The following is a 13,854-nucleotide window of genomic DNA, read 5'->3' on the forward strand; positions in this document are numbered from 1 at the left end:
TTTCACTTTCTATCTTGTCATAACATTTGTATCTTTCTTTGATTTTGTGTGTCCACTAGAGTGCATCCTAAATAAACACACTGGTGGCTTTGTCAGTTACAATCCAGGAAAACTACAACTTGCTGTCATTTTGTTTCAGCTCATTTTTAACTGTGACTTTTTTCTTTGTGATCCTGCAGTTTGTATTCCCCATTCTCTTTGTAGATAAGTATTGAATATTTGGATGGAAACTTTTATCAGAAAATTGCTTAGCAAGTGTCAAAATAAAATGGTGGATTCCAGTTTACCTATTTCTTTGCTGTTACGTACAGAAGACACAAGTTTTTCAAATGTTATTTATAGAAATTTTTCAGGAGTTGTGCGTTGATCACCTTCTGTAGCTTTATAGGAATTCTTAGGCTGAATAGACAGTTCTTGGCTCAGTGCTTTAAGGTGCAAAACAGCCTGTAGGTAACTTGGAAATGTAGTTCACAGCAAAGATGACTTCTGCTTGGGTGTCTAAGCCTGGAGGGAAATTAAGGCAGCTTAAAATCATCTTTTCCTTCTCCTTCTGAACTTTAACCTTCTTTGGAGTATAGCAAGCTAGAGCTTGGAAGAGGCAAAGAACAGAAGAGAAGATACTATTTTATTGTTACCACACATGATGCAATTTCAGAAGTGTTAATACAATTTAACCTCTGCATAAAATCTAAGGTCATATATTGGAAAAAAAATGCAGTTACCTAATGCAGCTTCAGCTACAGATTACATTCCCTTCAGACACATTTTTGTGGAACAAAGAAGATGGAATTCAGAAGCAGATGATGGAAAATGTTGCTGAAAATAAGATGCTAAATACTGACAGAAGATTTATGAAATTGTCATTTTCCTTTCTTCAGAATGGGAGCAACTTATTTAGGCTGCTATCAGACCCCATGTACAGATCCTCCAAAGAATGTGCTGATAGTAAAGTGCCCGTTCACAGCTGTTCTCATTCCAGCAATAGTGAAGCATAAGGATGAAAACAGATATGAAGCCCAGAATAGGACAAAATGAATCAGATTAACTATCAGTCTGCTCACAAAGATGGAAACTCAGCTCTGCAATGTGAGAAGTTTTTTTCATGCAAGGAGAAATGTTGTAGCAAGCACATTTTAATGTTACCTTTTAACAGAACAGGCTTTATTAAGTCTGCAGCCTCTTATGATGGATGATTTTCTTTCATAGTCTAAAGGAACTAACTTATCTTTTTGTAAGCAAAAGCTTTATACAGTAATTTACCAATGGTAGTGAGTCGGATGAATTAGTCTGGATTAAATGTAAAATTGAATTCCCCTGAACTTTGCTAATGCAGTTTAGTCATATTTGAAGTCAGCTATTAATTGCTTTACTTCTGTGAAGTTTTTCCTGTACTTAAAGATAAAGAACAGTGTTTTCTATTGACTACAGCTAGAAAAGTCTAAACCTGTTACTTGCTGATAAGGACTGATCCACTTCTTAAAATGTCTTACCAGTACACTTGTTTGATTATTTTTTTTTTTTTTTAACTTTTGTTTGTTTTCTGGCATTACCATTATAAACCCTCATGCGGTCTTTGTGCTTTATACTTGTCTGCTTGTTTCAATTCATGTGATGGAAGAAGCTATGTGATTATAAGCATATATAGGCATTACTGGGCTAGTAGTGGAAGAAAAGCGGAGAAGAGAGGAACGTGCCACTTAATTGAGCTGTCACAGTGTAGCAAACTTTATAAGAAGCAAGAGACAGATTCACAGAATTTGAGAGCTCTGAGATGTATATTCAACTTAAAGGCTGTGGGTCTTCCCCGTTAACCTGCACCTTGTAGAATCACTATCATAAACCAAAGTCAGCGTTTAACTTGGATCAGAGATCAGAATTGTTGTCACTTGTATGACTTTTTTTTTATTTGAAATAAGTTACTCTAGAAGGTGCTATGTCATGAAAAATTACATTTACTAGGGCCTGTGTGGAAATGCTGATTGCTTTTGGTTTATCTTTAGTTGTAGAGCTCTCACAGTCAATGGCCATTTTGAAAAAAAATATAAAAATTGTGATGACCAGTTCCTTAGGTTAGTCTTTTGACTATATGGACATGAGTTAACTGAAGAGGAGGTAAATAAATGGTTTAACACAGTCCTCTTTTTTTTTTTTTTTTTTTTTTTTTTTTTTAATATTAATACCAAGCATGTTTTTATTATTACCTGAAAGTAAATCCACAGGTAAATGGTCAAGTAATAAGTAGAGAAGGTTGCAGTTTGCTGCTTCTTGGTTAATCTTATTTGAGTTGTTACTTATTACAAAGGCTGTATTGATGTCTCTGTACTGATGCAGAATTATATCCTCGTTTTGCATTTGGCATAATTTAAAATTTCAGTGTACTTTAAATGACGCTGTAAAGCTTGGGTTTGATTTAGGAAAAAAAATGTATTTAGGGATGTCACATCAAAATTATCTGAATAATCTTACCCTCTCCAAGGACTATTTAGAAGTTTTAGGTATCTTTTAACAAGCTCTCCAAGGAGATTTTGCTGCTTTCTGCACGTAGTCATTCACGGATCTCAACAGAAGCTGCTATTACAAAGGACTATTATTTTTTTTCCGAAATCTTGAGAAAGTTGTGTGAAAAATATGTGATTGATGCAAGATTCCACTGCTGTTTGAGTTCAGCAATTTGTTTTCTGGACAAAAGAAATTACTTTACTCAGTGGTTCTTCTATAATTTAGACATAGTCTAGCAGATTCCAGACAAAGAAATCAGCTGCTTCTGCAGCAGGAGGAGAATGTCTGAACTTGATCAGTATCTTGGCTAGTCCAGTTTTCTTAATGAACTGAATCATTTGCAGCTCTTATAGAGCTGATTGTAGTGGGTTTGTTTTCACAAAAAATTGAAGCAAAACATTTTTTGGTGCATTGAGAAAGTAGTCTTGCAAGAACCTGAATTTTGTTCTCATTGAAGTTACTGAAACAGCTGTAATTGAAAGTTCTACCTCTGAGAAGCTGTATCCTATTTATTAAACTTTTAATATACTTAACATTAAAACATGAGAGAATCGATTGACTCAAACTACATGTAAGGAAAGATACTGCAGAAATGAAATGAGAATAATTGTTGTGGGGTGGGTGGGAGAGGGGAAACATTCAGGCAATAAATCATTCCCACTGCAGCTCCCCTTTGCTGTTTCAAGTCACATTCCTGGGAGTGTGTTGGGCTTCTCCAATCATTCTGCTTCATTTCTACTCCACCTCCTGAATGTACTTTCTTCCAGAAATGACTGGCTGCATGCAGACACACCTGTATTTGGTTCATTATTATCTTAAGCAATTGCGGTTTTGCCACTGATGTGTTTAGTAGATAAGTTTAAAAAATGCTATTTATTTAGCTGATAATAGTAACCCTGGAAACAGGATCTGTTGTTTGTTTCATTGTAAACCTAGCTGCACTGAAAAGTTACCCTTAGGCACTGACAGCTGAAAATTTCTAGGGCTGGGACTGCTGCGAAATCCTGAGACAGCTGTTCTTCAACATTTTTTGGTGGGCATATGTATCTTAAGTGGAGTCTATAGAAGAAAATGCACTACTGTTTTGTCTCTCACTTGGGCTTGAGTTAAGTGTTATTGTATTTGCTTGTATTTTAAAATTATTTAGTCAGGTTTCTCAGCAAGAATGATGATCAGTCATCCCTCTGCAACACTATTCTCTTACCTCAATAGATTGTGTTTTTTGTAGACACTGGTCTCTATATCTTTAGGATAAATGTTTTCACCACTGCTCAGGCATAGGCCACTGTTAACTCAAACAACTATTCCCCTTATCCCTTTACTTGACTCTTTAATTTTTTTTTTTTTTTTTTCAAACTAGCACTTGGAAACTCAGCATAGTTACATGATGTACAAGTCTGTCTTAGAATGTGCACAAGCTTTCCTTGGTACAAAAACCCAGGAGAATACAGCCAGACATACATATTTCTATATACTTGGCCTGACTCTTTACGTAGAGTACTATAAAGGCAGGTTTCCTTTTTTTTTGCCACAGCTTCTTCAACTGTCTCTCCAGCAGCTACAAGTCTCACTATTCTGTGACTACAAGAAAGTTGCTACTTGTATGTGTGGGAAGCTCATGCTGCTGGGAGCAATACACCAGTATTCTTTTTCGCACTTTTTTTTAAATCCAAGAGCCATCTAACCTTTAAAAATGATCCATTGACTATTCTGTATTTTGCTTTGGTAGGGCAAATAAATTCCTAGTATTAAGTAAAAGAAAATTTTACTACTTACAGTATTTCAATGATATAAGCTGTAAAAGTGAAACTTGCAGTTTTGAACAGGTTTGAATTTTTGTGAATTCAAAATCTGGAAATGAATTTTGTGTTCTCGTTTTCTGTCAGCGTAGACAATATTTTAGTTTCTAAAGAGAGCAGGTCTGTACTTACTGGCAAGATTCCCACTTGAGTGCTGGTAAAACATTCGTGCCAGCTGCGTGGGAATATCTGTATGTCTTAAAAATAATTACACATTGGAATCACTTTGCTGACCTTGCTTCTAAAGACTTGCAGAATCCCAGTGACATATTTTTACAGTACTGCAGAGGTGGAGACGTAACAAAATAGAGCTGATCAATATAAAACTCCAAAGGCCTTGTTCTCTGACTGTTGCTGTTGGGATGCTAAGCTGTTGGTAACTGGCAAATCTTTAATAATAAACTGCAGTATAGACTTACTATTAGTTTTCTCATTAGCCTAGATTTCTAAAGATACAGAAGAGAGGACGTCTTAGAGCAGTGCTTTATGAGTGCCAGTTTCAGTACTAATTTTCAAAAGCAGGAAGTGTGGTGGACTTTCACTTCACTGTCCATACATTCTAATATGTATGGTTCAAATGCTTTTTCTTTCAAGAGTTGATAGGAATAGTTGATAGGTTTTGTTTATGGCAGGTCTGCTCTGTTCTCTGTTTTCTGGTTGACTTCTTTGCTAACTGTTGAGAGACCAAAGGCAACACTGGTGTTTAATTACAAGCAACGTGGATTGTGAAAATAAGAAAGGAGCAGTAGTAGTAATTCTGTAAGCTGTCAACCTCAGAAACAGGAAATGAGCCTCTGCCTAGGAAACGGAATCAATGATTGGTATGAATTCAGAAAATTCAGGCACTCCTGAAATCCATTAGTAGGAGAAGCTGGAAGAGGGAGAAAAGAACAACCAAGGAATGAGAAAATACTGGAGTGGAAGAAGAGATACAGCCTCAGAGCAGCTCTTGCACATGTTAAGCTATGAGCCACTACCCATGGGTACTCTTATGTAGGGTAGAGTTTAGGAAGGTAAAGAGAATACTTGGTGGTTCTGTTCTTTCCTGCATAGTAGAACTTCAGGCTTCAGTTTCCCTTTACAGGACTAAAACTGGGTCTACTTCCTTGAGATCTCATGTTACTGGTCCATTTCCTGGAGCTCTGTGATTTTTTTTTTTTTTTTTTTTTTTTGTGATGAGCATAACTTGAATACTTTCATTGCAGAAGTGAAAAACTTATAGATCTTAATCCTTAAGAACCAGATTTTGAATTTTATAGCCTTAATTCACACTAATACCAGATCGTATTCAGAAAGTTTTGTTAGTTTTATTCTTTTTTGCATGTTTCATTACAAGAGGGAAGGTGTGACATTCTTAGTCCTGACACTTCTTTCTCTTTGCTAAAAGTGTTCTTGTGGCTAAGGGTCAAAATGAGGTTGTTACAACTCACAAGTCCAACGTTAGTTCTTAGGCAGACCTAGTGCCACTTGGCAGAAGGGTAAAAATTTGCCCTCACAGAAAAGGCAAAGTTGTTACATATCTATTTGTAGCAGAAGTGCCTGGCTTGGTTTATCATTCTTCGGTGGTTCTTCTCTGTTTTCCAATAGAGTGAGTAGGCTGTCAGTCATGAAGAACACGGGGAATAAGAAGCCACTAGGTGCTTATGTCTTTATTACTAATAATTTTGGAAGGAACATTATAAAATTCTCTTTTCTTAAATTTTAAGCTGATAATCCTGCATGTGAATTTAAAAAAGAAATGCTTTTGGAAAGGGTATTACTTGTATTTCACTCTTATGGTAAGCATTCTGTTGGAAAAACAATGGCATAGATAACATGACTCCGTTGTGCACTTAGACGGGTATATATGAAATTTTATAACAATAGTTGTAACAAGCTCCACGATACCATCTTGAAAGTTTGGAGCCTAACTATTCTAAGCAGCTTCATCTTATCTTATTTCAAGGTATTGCCATGATTCGGTGCTTTCAAGCATCCCGTGGTGTCAAAATACTTGTTTAGTGATAAAGTAATAGGAAAAATTCCTTATGCTGTAGAGAAAGTATGTGTACAAACACATATATATTTATACATATGAAAGAAAGTTTTCAGAGACGTCTTATCCTTATTGTTTCTTTCTAGTTGGTTATGAATCAATTAATAGTGTAATAATTTTAATAATCTTTGGAAAATAAAGCTAAAACAAAGATGGCGGGGGGCATAGTGATATCCTGCACTGCAGATGTTGTGAGCTTTTGCTGACATTCCCCAGAGTTGCATCTGAACATAAAGTTACAGTACTAATTCAAAACATTGCAAGGTAGCATTTCTAGAATGCTGTTTAAAACATCAGTAGCTTGCAGTAATAGATGTTGGACTCTTATTTGCTTTGTCTTAAGAAACCAAATTTATTCACAAATTTGGAAAACATCCTGAGACTTTTTGTTTGTTTCAGGGCAAAGAATTTTAAAAAGTTTCATAATGAAACTCTGAGATTGCAACTGTGTCTGTAAGCCTGAAGATCTTTTGGTTAGACTGAAACTTTCCATTCTATATTCCATCTATGAATGGGAATCTCTAGAAATGTTTGTGTGTTCTGGTTACTGTATGCATTTTTGTCTAGTATCATTTATATACTTGTGTTGGTTGATGCTGCATACCCTTCATCCATTAGACAACGTCCCCTGTTTAGACAGATATCTAAGAATATAGTTGGCAGTGTTTTATTTCATCCTTGTTTATCTGAAACTACTAAATGACTAGTTGCAGTAAAATCTTTCAGACATAGATGAAAGATAATGATGTTTGCTGTTTGCTAATATATTTGCCCAGGTGGAGTAAGTGAAATTGCTATTTCAATGGCAGCCTTCCCTGACTGAACCAACTGTAGGAACAGTTAGTTAGGAGGTTAGGTTGGGGGATTTCAGAAATGTGAATTTCTGAAATGTGATTGTGACCAATCAGATTTAGTTTGCAGTTTTTGCAGACCTCTGAGCACCACTAGCGTGTTTGAGCTCTGTAGCAGTGATGGTGGGAGCATTTCTGAAAAAGCTGTGAATAACCTACGGATAGGAATCATGACAAAAAGTGTTGCTGGATGTGTGTTATATATTTTTCTCCAGATAGCCATACAAGCGTAATTCTGCAGCTCACAGCATTATGCAGTCCTATTCAGTCATGCAAAATGAATGCAAAATTCTGCTATGCATTGTTTACTAGATTAGTACTGAGTGTGTAAGTAGATGTGCTTGCCTGTATCAAGCAGTTATAGTATGTAAATATTTTCTTCTGCAAATATTGGTTATTGTTTCTCATACACTATGCATACAGGGTAGACTTATGAAGGTTTTTGATCACTAAATGTTTCAGAAAAGTGATTATAGTCCTATACCACATGAAAGAAAAGTCTCTTCTGGCATTACCTATCTAGAAAAAGTCAAAAGTGCCTGAATTTAACCTAATGTTCCTTGTCAGGAAGCCAGAATTTACGAATTCCACAACTGTTCTTGCAGATAGGTTCCTGAAAACTGACTTCATGTACTAGCGTCAATATTTGTTTCAAAGTCCAAAGACCACCTGTACTGTAAACATCTGTGAAACACTGCAGCAAAAACTCTTGGGTAATGGCTGTTTAAATGCATCAGTCTGTTTCCTAAGGTACTGAGGAAATCCTAATGGTTTACATATATACACTAATAATGTCACAAGACACGTGGAAGCAGGTCATACAGATCTTCCCTAGCCAAACTGTTTTTGAGATCTAAATCTATGGCTGTAAATGGGGTTTAGTCTGGACAGGTGATCAGACCTGTCATTAACAGCAAGGAGTCCTAACTATTCTCCCCGAAAGGAACTGTGGCTGTGCGTGTATCTGATGTGTGGTCACACCCTACGCAATTGAAATTAAGGGTTTTGCTTTATTACATGTCAGATGACAGTCTTTCTCCAGCCAAACAAATGACTATCGACTGGAAAAAGCATCCAGGGGAAACGCATAGATGGCTTTCTGTAAGGTTAAAGAGAGACTGTTCCTAATCAAAGATTTTTCCGTCCCTGTCCAAGGCATAACTTTAACAATGAATGGTTTAATTTATTCAACTTAGCATAATAGCATATGAGCAAAATGCTAAATCTGTAAGTTATATACTCTTACATTTGCAAACTGAAAAAAACTTTGCTGTGTGAGACAAAGATAGAATAGGGCTCCATTCTTTCTCATCTACCCCCTCATCATTTATGGGGGACCCAGGGGATTTGTGATTCTGCTGTAACAGGACTCCACGTAAGGACGTAACACAAACAAATGCTTCTATGTTGCTCTGTAGAGCTTATAACTTAAACAGGAAAAATTGCCAAAGACTAAAGGCAGAACTAATTATATACCAGTGTGGTTTAATGCTGTTTAAATGAAGCAATAAAAAACAATCAGCGTAAGGGAAACCTTAAACTTTAACTAATCTTGCTAGTTTTCCACCATTTCTGATACAACAATGCTAATTTGTGAAGACTGATTAGAAAACAGACTTTTCTATTTGTTATTATGGAAGAAACTGAGGTGTCTATCTGAGGTGTTAAAAATGCCTGTGTTTGTAAACAGGTGTTTCGTTTAGAGCCTTAAGGAACGATCTAGAGGTTGAGACTTAATTTTCTGTTTACTCAATAAAAGTCCTAGGTCTTTAAGTTGTATTCAATTCTACCTAGATTTCCAGTTCTGTGGAAATAACGCTTCTAGTGAAATTAGTGCCAAGACTACAGCTAACTTGGGTGAAGGCAGAATTTAGCCCCTGAAGTAGCTTTAAATATTTCCTCAGAAGCAACTCAAAGTTGCTACTTCACGTATAAGGCCCTAGCACATGCTACTTCATGACACAGCCATGAGCAACCTGTTCAAGTTGGTGCTGCTTTGAGCAGAGGGTTGGACTAGAGACCATCCAGCCTCAAGGATTCCATGATTCAGTGATGTGTCAGAATAGAGAATTAGAGGTCAAACGGATGCAAAGAGGACAAGCACATGGGAGAGGAGCAAAATTATTTTCTTTGATGTTAGTAATGAAAGACTTCTTAGGGAGTGAAAGGGAAGGCAGATGGGAGACAGCAGAGGATCTCTCTGAAGCTGAAGTAACTGTGGAATAACTTACATAGATTGCACGCCAAGAAATTGCTTGAGTGGATCTGGTATTTACTCAAAAAGGTATCAGAAAACTCAGGAATGAAAGATCTGAACTGGTTATGGTTGTGTGTGGAGGTTGCAGGAGGTCCGGTACTCCAGAGAAGGAAAAAGGTGATGTGAAAGAACAAACGCTGGGTGATGAGCGCCCATCAGAATACATACTACCTCCTCTCCTCTTGCAGTCACGACAGGGTTTTTTTCTGCCCCACGGTATTTATTTTAATCTGAATGTTTATGGGCCAGTGAAATTCTACACCTGCACATTTGAGAGGCCTTGAGCTGCTCTCATTTTCAGGTAACAGAGCTGAGAGTTCTGAAGCAGGTGGGAGTTCTGTGTTAAGTTCCTGACGTTCAACCTTTATTGCTCTGACCAGTCTTGTCATTCTTTGTGCAAAAGAAACAAACCCAGCTAACATTTTCTGTATGTTAACTTTAAAAGCAAAACAAAACATCCACCTCCCCCAACCCAAAAGGTACAGACTAAATCAAGTCTTCTCACCAACAAACCAAAAAGCCCTCAAAGGCATGCCCGTGAGGCTTGCATAATTTAGTGCTTATTTCCAACTTATTTCCAAAAAGATGAACTGTAGTTAGTAACTGCAGTGTGGTGAAACAACACTATTTGTATTATATGAATTACTTCTACTAAACAGCATAAATGAAACTAGTATTAAAATTGGTTTTGTAAACACCTGGAAAACTTTTTTTTCCCCACAGGCATGAATTAGGAGTAAATTCCTTGCATGGTTTTATGAAGTGATAACAAAATAGCAGGATAAAAACTTAAACTGTTAGCCTGTTAAACAGTTAACTTTAGTAAAATAAAGTCTTACCTGATGATAAAGTTGAGATAACAAAAGAGAAGTATTTAGGAAAACACTTTCCTATGTGTTATTTGTATGCACAAAGTGTTTCTGTATATTGTTAGTTAAGCGTGTTTGAGTCCTTTAATGATAATGGAATTGTAGTTTTCAGTTACTGTGAAGTGTGTGCTCTCTGCAAAGCAAGTCCTTGTCCTTTGCGTTTGAGAGTTGTGGTGAGAGAGACAAATTACATAGCTTAAGCAATGGTTTTCCCACGACTGATTCTAGTCATGTAGAAGTGCTTCAGAGTTCTTGATACAATTTCCTCCTCACTCAAAAGAAGTCACCTGAAAGTTTCCATGGTGGTGAAATAATAAAAGTGAATGAGTCTAAACCTGTACTGAATAAGGATGGCTACTTTCTTCCTTCCCCTTCTGCTGTGATAGTTAAACCTGTATTTTCTGTAAGCCATTAGCTCAGACACATTTTCTCATTTCTACAGATACCATTCATCCATGAAGGCTCCATTCTCACTGGTTTATAAAATGAATGGGACATCAGTAGAGACAGGTAGGGTGGTGGAAAGGAGTAAGTAAAAGGAAGATAAACAAAGAAAGGGATATGTGTTTTAATCAAAAGAATATATGCAAGACAAAAAGAGGGAAGGGGAGTATAGGAGAAAATCAGATAAGGGTAGGAAAGGAGAGGATGAGCGAGTAAAACAATCAGATGAGAATATGTCATGAGAGTTTGAAGGTCAAGACAATTTATTAGTCATATCTGTCTAGAGAATCAGCAGCATCAATAGCAATCATTCATAAAATTCTTTTCTCAGTTAAATCTTTTCACATCATTATTTTCAGCGCTTTCTCAAGGCTACGATAAAACCATCCCTTCTGACAGCTGTTAAGTGTTACATGAACTAGAAGGGGGATAGTTTTGCAGGATTACTGTGAGTAAAAGTAGCAAAACTGTGGGATGTTCCAAATATGAAGACTTACAGTTAATAGATTCACTGTGTGGTTATTCCAGTGGTGAGAACGGACATTATAGTCAGTGTGAATAAATACTTAAGCAATACAGAAGGACAGTGATACTATTACATTGTGATTTTCCTGTCTTTCACCTCATTTCAAAGCACAGGAGCTGTACTGGATGAGAAGATTTTGCCATTAGGTATCTTCTGAGTAAAAGTTATAGAATGTAGTCAGAAGATGCTGGGCGATATACAAATTATAAATTGATTTGCAGAGAAACTGACTTTCTTAGGGCTCAGCCCACAAAGCTGTTGAGTACAGCAATAAAGTTAACAAAAAAATTGGAAGCCTGTTACATGACTGGTGAGTCATTATCAATAAAATGGAATAGGGAGAAACACTGATATCAATCATTATTTTAAAATGGAATAGGGAGAAACACTGATATCAATCATTATTTTATCATCCTCTTTTTTTTTTTTTTTTTTTTTTTTTTTTTTTGATAGGCAGAAGGTATGTGCCAGAAAGACATGATGGTAGAGCACTATCTTAAGTTTTTACAAATATTTAACAAGTCAAATTGTCTGGGAAGAAAAGCCAAATTAAACATTACCTAACCCTACAGTGGTTTAGAGTTGGTCGCAGGTGTCCTAGAAGAGAACATGCTGAGATGCTTCATGGACATAAAGCAAATGTGTTGCTCTTGATAGTAAAACCACAACTGGAAGCTGTTCAGGCTGGAGTTTTTACACAAGCTATGTGAAATGCAGCTGTGCAGCATTTCTAGAACACTATTACCAGAGAGGCTATTTTAATGAAGGGTGACCCTCCAAAGTTCTCAAGGACCAATGCATTTCACTCACCAGAAGTGAGTCCAAAAAGGGGACTGTAACTCATTAATCTTGTATGACAAATAACTTGCGCTCTACAGCATTTTAAGAACTTGTGCTTTTTTGGTTTTATATGGGATAAGAGGACTATGTGAGACGCTTGCTTCTGCATTCTGTTTAAGTGTTACCTTAAAAACAAAAATGCAGATTCCCAAAATGCAATTTCTGTCCTGAAGTGGCACTGAAAACCAAGAGAAAGCAAAACCAGAAGCCAGAGAGAATGGAACTCACAAACGGACAATGTTCAATCTTTTCTGCTTTTTTTGGGAGGATTGTTTGTGGAATTAGAATGAAAACTCTTATGTGTATAAAAAGAGGTTTTGTCAGACGTGTTTCATGTATTCCAATCCTGTCTTCCGGTGCTTACATAAAGAAAAAGCATTTGCATTTAAGAATGGATGCTTATTACTGGTGTTACTTTACTTTAAAAGTTAATATAATTTTTGAATGTTACCCATTTAACTACGGTTAGTATCATGAGTTACTCTTTGGTCTTCTGTTTTTCTTACAAATTCTATTTATTTTTTTTACTGGTGTTAATGCATAATTTATTCAGACTGGAATAGAATGTTCGTGTCATAGGGTGATGACAGTTTACTCCAGAGGAAGCTATGTCTCATAATGTGTATCTGATGTGTGAATTCTGCATTTTTAAGTACAACTAGTGCTTTTCATCCTATGAAATGAATTCTGTACAGCAGAAGACCAAGAAAATGTCCTTGAAGTTAACACTTCCATGTCAATGATAATTAGAGAGGGGCCAATACTACAGCAAATAACTGCTGAACATTCACAGGCATTGGTTATTGTTTTCAGGAATGTAGGTGGAAAGTGAAAATTCTAATGAATTCTTACTTAAATATGTAACGGTGGAGAAATTAGACTCCAAGGGGCTGTATAAAGTGATCTTTGAAAAGAATACTGACCAAGGTTTTGAAGTAAACTAAGTCAGTTTTTAAACTGATGAGTTCTAAGGATTTCATTGCTGTCAAAATTGCAAGGGCTGTTGAACAAGCAGTGTGTTGCTCATTATAATCCAAGTATCAGATGCACTTTGAATGATTAAGAGAGTATGATTCAGTGTTTGTTGAAGTAAAGGGAAATTTTTATTTTGGTAGACCAATGATTTGGTCTGAGACTGAGACTAGGATGGTTTCTTTAAAGCAATTAAGAATAATTACATTATTTTATAATGGTGCAGTAATGCTGGGCATTTTCTGGATCTGCCCCATGGGTATGTTTACTTTTTTTTTAATGTATGCGAACTTAAAGACATGTATACCCACAAAATGCCATCTGTCTTCATACCTGTCATACCATCTTCATATTCCAGACACGAGCCATCTGACTAGAAGTAATTTTCAGTAGCAAAACAAGTGCTGAGTACTCAGATGTGGCAGTCATTGTATTTCTAAGGGTTATGGAATATAATATGAGAATACGATACAAAAAGAATTAAGATGGATCTGAATTAGTAGGAGAGAGGACAGAGGAAAAGAAAAGCAAAGGCTGAAGGGAGAGGTCTGCATCTGAATGAGAAGCACTCATCACGCTAGATCTTATCAGATGTTTCGTCTCTCAAATGTGCGTGAAGAATGAATGGAAATGAAAAAAAAATATTTCAGGAGAGAACTGTACTTTTCAGGAGATGAAAAAGTAACATGAAAATGCAGTTACAGGATGCACAGTAAACTTCTTCCAGTCTCTGCTAGGAAAGACATGCATTTACATATTTTT

This window comes from Falco cherrug, chromosome 9 (genome assembly GCF_023634085.1).
Source record: "Falco cherrug isolate bFalChe1 chromosome 9, bFalChe1.pri, whole genome shotgun sequence".
Taxonomy (NCBI): domain Eukaryota; kingdom Metazoa; phylum Chordata; class Aves; order Falconiformes; family Falconidae; genus Falco; species Falco cherrug.